Raw genomic sequence first — 8,111 nt, 5'->3', positions numbered from 1 at the left:
TATATATATATATATATATATGGTATAAAAAATATTTATTTATTTGAAGAAAAAAAAACAGAAACAACTGGAGAGGAGGGACGGTAATGGGAAAGGACCACAAGTCTAAATAAATAAATAATAGATTCAATTATTTATTAAACATTATATTTTTTATTATATTGCTGTTGTGCTTCTTTTTTTTTTTTTTCAAACACTTGTATCACACATACTCTGCTTTTTTGCTTTATTTTGAAGTTTAGCTTAGAGTTTGAGACTAAATGAACCTGCATGTAGACGTTCATCCTGGAGCAGAGCTCATAACTATAATGAGGTGCGAAGAGAAGAAACCAAGCTCTAGAAACAGAGGCTGTGACTAAAGCGTCTGCGGTTGCCAAAACCATCTGACACACAGGTTAACAAATACTGAAAAGTGAAATACCAGCATGACTCTATATATATGATGCAATGCCTGGAAATCAGTGGCTATTTTCCTTCCCAACTTCACACTTCGAGATCCATTTTATTTATTTATAATATATATAAAATACATAAAATATAGAAAAATTTACACACACTAGTTTGCGTCATGTCCTGATTATTTTGTGTTCCCTCTCCCACTTAAAAAATAAAATAAAATGTAAAAAACCTGAGCTTCCACACTGCCAATAATAGTTTCCTATGCTAGTCAGCACGCTGCACTTTACACTGTCAAATACAATAACGCGTGTACATACTGCACATTACTTGCATCAAATCTCAGCACAGCCAGACCGGCATAAGGATCCGCCACTCACCCAGTTCACAAGCTGAACCCGTCCATCCGCTGGGACAGAAGCAGCAGCCGCTCTCAGGGTCACAGGAGGAACCCCCGCTCTGACACAGACACCTCTGAGCACAGCCCGTCCCGAAGAAACCTGGAGAACAACCTGCAAAAACAGGAATACAAAACACTAAAACCATACACTCAAAGAAAAGCCATACAGGAGACATCGTAACACCAGAAACACGGCTTTTCTTCTTAAGAGGCCTACTCTACTTGTCATCATCAGTGAGCATTATGGGTATTGTGTTCCTGGTAACTTTTATGAAAATAAATATGCATGAATACATATCATAAGGGCCTGTTTGTGTATAAAAGTGGATTGTGTCCAAACAACACAGAATTACTGCTCGGCTGTAACTAGTGGTTATTCTTTGTAAACCCTAGCCATGTTCAAAGTCACATAAATCACCTTTCTTCCCCATTTTGATGCTTGGTTTGAACTTCCATTTAGTCCATTCATTTACATGACAATGGCATTTTGGGGGCCTGAAAAACGCAAACTTTTGAAAACAAGCTTCAAAGCACAAGGTTTTGAAAACAATACCATTATTGTCTCAGTGTAAACTACAAAAACGTGACATTTTGAAATCAGTGACATCATGCACATGCATATTATGTGTTCATGTCGTGTGTCTTTAAAGTCCCCATGAAATCAAAATTAAAGTTTTTTGGGTTTTAAAAAGGGGCGGGGCTGCTTGATATGTCCCGCCCTGTCTTCCTGTTTCAGTTAAAATGACGTCAACACAGAGTAACGCTGCGTGTTTCTAAGCATTTCAGGGGACCTTTAAAAGTGACAAATACTGCAAGCATAATAGTGCATTTTTAGCTTTGATCACAGGAATACGTTACATTTTAAAATATATTCAACTAGGAAGCAGTCATTTTAATTGTAATACTATTTCACAATATAACAGTTTTTACTGTATTTGTGATAAAAAATGCAGCCTTAATGAGCATAAAAGACTTCTTTCCAAAACATTCAAAAACCTTACAGATTCCAAACTATGTATATACAGCATATGATGTATATTGTAATGAATGAAGCATCATTATCTTACGTTGTGAGCAGGTGTCTCCCGTCCACCCTGCGCTGCACTCACACTGACCGCTTACAGCGTCACAGCTGCTGTTATTGTGACAAACACACGTCTGAGAACAGCTCACTCCGTACAGGCCAGCAGGACACGCTACAGACCAGACAAACACACACACATTACTCGCTGGAAAACGCCTCTGTGCAAGACAGGAAGACAGATGTGCTCGTAAAAGAAGAAGTTATGATCATAACGTGTGCTCGAGATCCTGCAGTTAATTACACAAGCTCACTTTGGTTACAATGTGGGCCGATCCAGCCGGGCCGACAGGCACATTCACCACTGACATGATCGCAGAGCCCCCCGTTCATACACACACACCTCTGCTGACAGTCCAGACCATAGAAACCCTGCGGACAGGCTGGACACACACCCATAAACGGTCAAAAATCATCCCGTATCCCATAACACGACTGATGTTAATATATGAGAAGTGGAACAAACGTACGTTTTTCACAGAACGTTCCAGTCCAGCCAATCTTACAGGTGCAAGCTCCGCCCACATGGTCACATGATGCCTGGTTTTCACACTGGCAGCGGTGCTTGCAGCCCGGGCCGAACGAACCAGTAGGGCATTCTGGGACAGACACAGATCACATCAAATACATGATAAATACTGTAACATTTATAACAGATATTGAAGTATTCATGGAATACAGAGGGACTGTCAAATCTAAAATGAGAACATGCATGGGATACTTGTATGAATTCATTTGTCAACTTGCAAGACCATTTAAAATTAACAAGTGAAAGCAATATTATATTATTTTTTAAAAAGTGCCTATAATATAAATGTTAAATGCATCAACTGCCCATCATTTTATTTTTTATTTTGCATGTCTTTAGATTATTTTCCTATTTCATTATCAAATATTCTATAAATACTGTATAATTTATAACAGACATAGGAATATAGAGGAACTATTAAATCTAAAGTAGTTCTGCTCTACAAGGAAAAACAGTACCATATCATATCTCCATTTTTTTAATAATTATTATCATACACAGCAATTTTATGAGCATGCAAAAATGTTGGTACATTTATAAATTCATGTTAACCTGCAAGACCATTTAAAATGAGCAAAGGCAAAATGGTTTTAATTTTGTTCAAAAACCTAAAAGAAAAAGTTACAGTAACGGACCTTAAATTAATATTTTCCCCAGTATATTCATTTCAATTTTAACCTAAATTATTTTTATTTAAAAAAATATATATTTTTATTATTTTTTTGTATTATTTTTCCTTTTTAAATTAATTTCTTTATTTATTTGTGCATTTTCCCGTATACTTTCTTTGCATTTAATGATGTTTTTTTATAAACACAGTAACCTTTTTGAACAGATATTAGATATATAGAAGGACTTAAATAAAACAATGCAGAAATGTCACCATTTTAACAATAAAAACCATAAACAAATGTTAAATATGCAACATAATGAAACTGAGACAATATTGATATTGATAGGGCGCTGTATACTGCATCCTACACTAAGTTTCTTCAACACGTTTACATTTACATTTATGCATTTGGCAGACGCTTTTATCCAAAGCAACTTCGAGCGCATTTAAGTTATTGTTTATCAAATCGTGCAATCTCGCAAAAGCCATGAGCTTGGCGTCGCTAGCGCTATTCTCTCGACTGCGTGATCTACAGTAGTGTTGCTGTGCATGCAGGTTTTTCACTCACTCTGGTCACATCGTGGTCCAGTGAAGCCCGCCTCACAATGACAGCGTCCGGTCTGAGCGTCACACCCTCCGTCACCGCTTCCACAGTCACAGACATTCACACAGTCCAGACCCCAGCGGCCCGTGTCACAGGCTGCCATCACAAATCAAATACTTGAGTAAAAGTACAGATAATAACATATACATTTCCCTTATTGTTTTATAATTGCACAAAAAAAAAAATAATCAAATGTACCTATCCTGCAGTTGTGGCCCATCCAGCCTGGAGGACACGAGCAGCGTCCAGTTACAGGATGGCAGCGTCCTCCATTATCACAGGTACATCTGAGCTGACAGCCCGCACCGAAGTGCCCCGCGGGACACACTGAACACAGACACATTCACCACATAGGACAGATGTGTGTGTGTGTGTGTGTGTGTGTGTGTGTGTGTGTGTTTGAGAAGAGCAGAGATTCACTCACTGTTCTGGCACAATCTGCTGATGAATCCAGGAGCGCAGACACATGTGCCGTCATGCCGGTCACAGCGACCTCCGTTCTCACACGCCGGACACGATTCCTGACATCCAACACCCCAGCGACCCTCTGCACACTCTGATGTAGAAATATAGTGTGTGTTTGGATTATACATCTGGACAGCATTAGGGCTGTCAAAATGACTGAAAAACTGACGCAGACCTTAAATTCGAATGCAACGTTTTTGCATTCGAATGTGAATTTTTTTTTTTTTTATTATTCGACGAATATTCGAAATTCGAATTTTTTTTTGACAGCCCTAGACAGCATTATGTTCAGAGGTCAATTTGACTCTAAATATTATGTTCTTTCGACGAATATTCGAAATTCAAATTTTTTTTTGACAGCCCTAGACAGCATTATGTTCAGAGATCAAATTGACTCTAAATATTATGTTCTGGGTCAATATGACCCGCAACATATTTCTTAGTTGTCGGAAATACTGGTTAACCGAGGTTGTTTTTCTTGAAATTGTGTGAATATTTCTCATATCGGGTGGGTCATGAACATACCTGCAAAGCACTGACTCTCTGAGTGTACGTACAAAATTGCAATGTGTGATGTCACTTGGATCCAACAAAAACAATAAAATAAAAAATTAAAAAATGTAAATAAATGAATAAATAAAATATTGTTTATAATATTCACGTTTAAAAAAAGTCTACAATTTTATAGGTAGTAATTAAACAGCTTTAAAATATTATTGGATAGATAGAATAATGTTTATTTTATTGTTTTTACCTGATCTTTTGTTTGCTTGAATTTTTTAAGGTGTGATTTTTTAATTGTATTGAATCCAAGAACTCAAAATTTAATTTCATGTAATTTATATTTTATTTTAAATCTTTATTTTGTTTTTATTTTATATTATTATTTTATTTTTAGATTGCATGTTTTACAGTTATTTTCATTGTATTTCATTAATGTATTTCAAAGCTAATTTAAAATAAAAAAAAAGGTTAAATTGCGACTGTATGTATCAACTACCCATATAATTATTTTATTTATTTTTAGATGTTTTTTTTAACACAATACGAGGGTTAAACAACATCACAAAAGGCATAATTTTCTTATACTGTAGGATCACTTTGTCTATGAGCCACTAACACAAGTTTACAGTACTAAAATACTACAAATATTACTGTAAGTTATTTTTTTATAGGCTAGGGGTCTCTTTTATAGATGTGAAGACAATATTAAAATACAGAACAATATAAGTATGACATGTTGGTGTCAGCAACATTACCTTTTTCACAATGTTTTCCAAACGTTCCAGCGGGACACAAGCATTGGCCAGTGATCCTGTCACATGGTGCCCCCGAGCAGTCACATGACTGAGAGCAGCCAATCCCAAATCTCCCATCAATGCAATCTATCACAGTAATGGCAAAAATATTTCATGCTGAACATTTGGAGCACAAATCAAAGCACATTCAATTTCCACATGCAGCTTTATTGATCTGATCAGTGAACTGATGCATGTCTAATACTTTAGCTCTAATGGCCTTAATGCCATATGAACAATATATGTATTTTTAATTTGACTTTATTTAGCTGATCAATGACTGATGCATGGCGTCATAAAATGACTTTATCTATAATTTGACTTGATATACCTTGGTCACACTTGTCTCCTGTCTTTCCAGCTGGACACTGCAGTTGACACGCTCCGGTCACATGATCACAGGTCACTCCAGCCGGACAGGAGCATTTAGTATCACAACCAGAGCCAAAGAAGCCTGATTCACACTCTGCCCAGAAAAATAATGAATACTGATCAGATCATATCATATACTGTATCTCCATCTAAAAGTTTTTTCAACTATCCATTTTATTAATTTAATTCATTTTTAAATAGCATGTTTTAATTTCAAATGCAACTTTTCAAATTTTCATATTAATAAACATATAAATGCTGCTTTATTTTAAGTTGTTGTTTTTATTTTAAATCTTTAATAAATTGTTATTTCATGTTTTCCAATTATTTTCATTGTATTTAATTAAAGTATTTCAAAGCCAATTTAAAATAAAAAACGTTAAAATGCTATGTATCAACTACCCATATTTTATTTATTATTTTATTAAATTTATTTCTCATATCGGGTGGGTCATGAACATACCTGCAAAGCACTGACTCTCTGAGTGTACGTACAAAATTGCAATGTGTGATGTCACTTGGATCCAACAAAAACAATAAAATAAAAAATTAAAAAATGTAAATAAATGAATAAATAAAATATTGTTTATAATATTCACGTTTAAAAAAAGTCTACAATTTTATAGGTAGTAATTAAACAGCTTTAAAATATTATTGGATAGATAGAATCATGTTTATTTTATTGTTTTTACCTGATCTTTTGTTTGCTTGAATTTTTTAAGGTGTGATTTTTTAATTGTATTGAATCCAAGAACTCAAAATTTAATTTCATGTAATTTATATTTTATTTTAAATCTTTATTTTGTTTTTATTTTATATTATTATTTTATTTTTAGATTGCATGTTTTACAGTTATTTTCATTGTATTTCATTAATGTATTTCAAAGCTAATTTAAAATAAAAAAAAAGGTTAAATTGCGACTGTATGTATCAACTACCCATATAATTATTTTATTTATTTTTAGATGTTTTTTTTAACACAATACGAGGGTTAAACAACATCACAAAAGGCAGAATTTTCTTATACTGTAGGATCACTTTGTCTATGAGCCACTAACACAAGTTTACAGTACTAAAATACTACAAATATTACTGTAAGTTATTTTTTTATAGGCTAGGGGTCTCTTTTATAGATGTGAAGACAATATTAAAATACAGAACAATATAAGTATGACATGTTGGTGTCAGCAACATTACCTTTTTCACAATGTTTTCCAAACGTTCCAGCGGGACACAAGCATTGGCCAGTGATCCTGTCACATGGTGCCCCCGAGCAGTCACATGACTGAGAGCAGCCAATCCCAAATCTCCCATCAATGCAATCTATCACAGTAATGGCAAAAATATTTCATGCTGAACATTTGGAGCACAAATCAAAGCACATTCAATTTCCACATGCAGCTTTATTGATCTGATCAGTGAACTGATGCATGTCTAATACTTTAGCTCTAATGGCCTTAATGCCATATGAACAATTTTAATTTGATTAATTTGACTTTATTTAGCTGATCAATGACTGATGCATGGCGTCATAAAATGACTTTATGACTTGATATACTTGATATACCTTGGTCACACTTGTCTCCTGTCTTTCCAGCTGGACACTGCAGTTGACACGCTCCGGTCACATGATCACAGGTCACTCCAGCCGGACAGGAGCATTTAGTATCACAACCAGAGCCAAAGAAGCCTGATTCACACTCTGCCCAGAAAAATAATGAATACTGATTATCATATATCATATACTGTATCTCCATCTAAAATTTTTTTCAACTATCCATTTTATTAATTTAATTCAATAGCATGTAGCATGTTTTAATTTCAAATGCAACTTTTCAAATTTTCATATTAATAAACATATAAATGCTGCTTTATTTTAAGTTGTTGTTTTTATTTTAAATCTTTAATAAATTGTTATTTCATGTTTTCCAATTATTTTCATTGTATTTAATTAAAGTATTTCAAAGCCAATTTAAAATAAAAAACGTTAAAATGCTATGTATCAACTACCCATATTTTATTTATTATTTTATTAAATTTTAGACTGCATGTTTTTTTTTTATTTTAATATTTCCGTAAAGCATTTCAAAGCAAATGTAAAATAAATAAAAAAGATTAAAATATGTATCAACTGTGCATTTCATTATTTTGTTTTGTTTTGAGACTGCAATTTTAAAGTAAAAAATACAAAAAAATTTATTTAATTTAAAGATTGCATGTTTTTCCTTTCCCATATTCCATTAAAGAGGTCATATGATGCGATTTCAAGTTTTCCTTTCTCTTTGGAGTGTTACAAGCTGATTGTGCATAGATAAGATCCCTGAAGTTGCAAAGACTAAAGTCTCAAAACCAA

The 8,111-nt window shown here is 33.9% G+C and overlaps 1 pseudogene; it reads right to left on the bottom strand.

Annotated features, from left to right (window-relative positions):
• LOC107701979 (multiple epidermal growth factor-like domains protein 6) overlaps positions 1–8,111 on the bottom strand; it is an 81,663-nt pseudogene that overhangs the window by 9,609 nt on the left and 63,943 nt on the right.

Source organism: Sinocyclocheilus anshuiensis, unplaced genomic scaffold (genome assembly GCF_001515605.1).
Source record: "Sinocyclocheilus anshuiensis isolate Anshui unplaced genomic scaffold, SAMN03320099.WGS_v1.1 scaffold262, whole genome shotgun sequence".
NCBI lineage: Eukaryota > Metazoa > Chordata > Actinopteri > Cypriniformes > Cyprinidae > Sinocyclocheilus > Sinocyclocheilus anshuiensis.
This window is presented reverse-complemented; position numbering and strand designations above follow the sequence as displayed.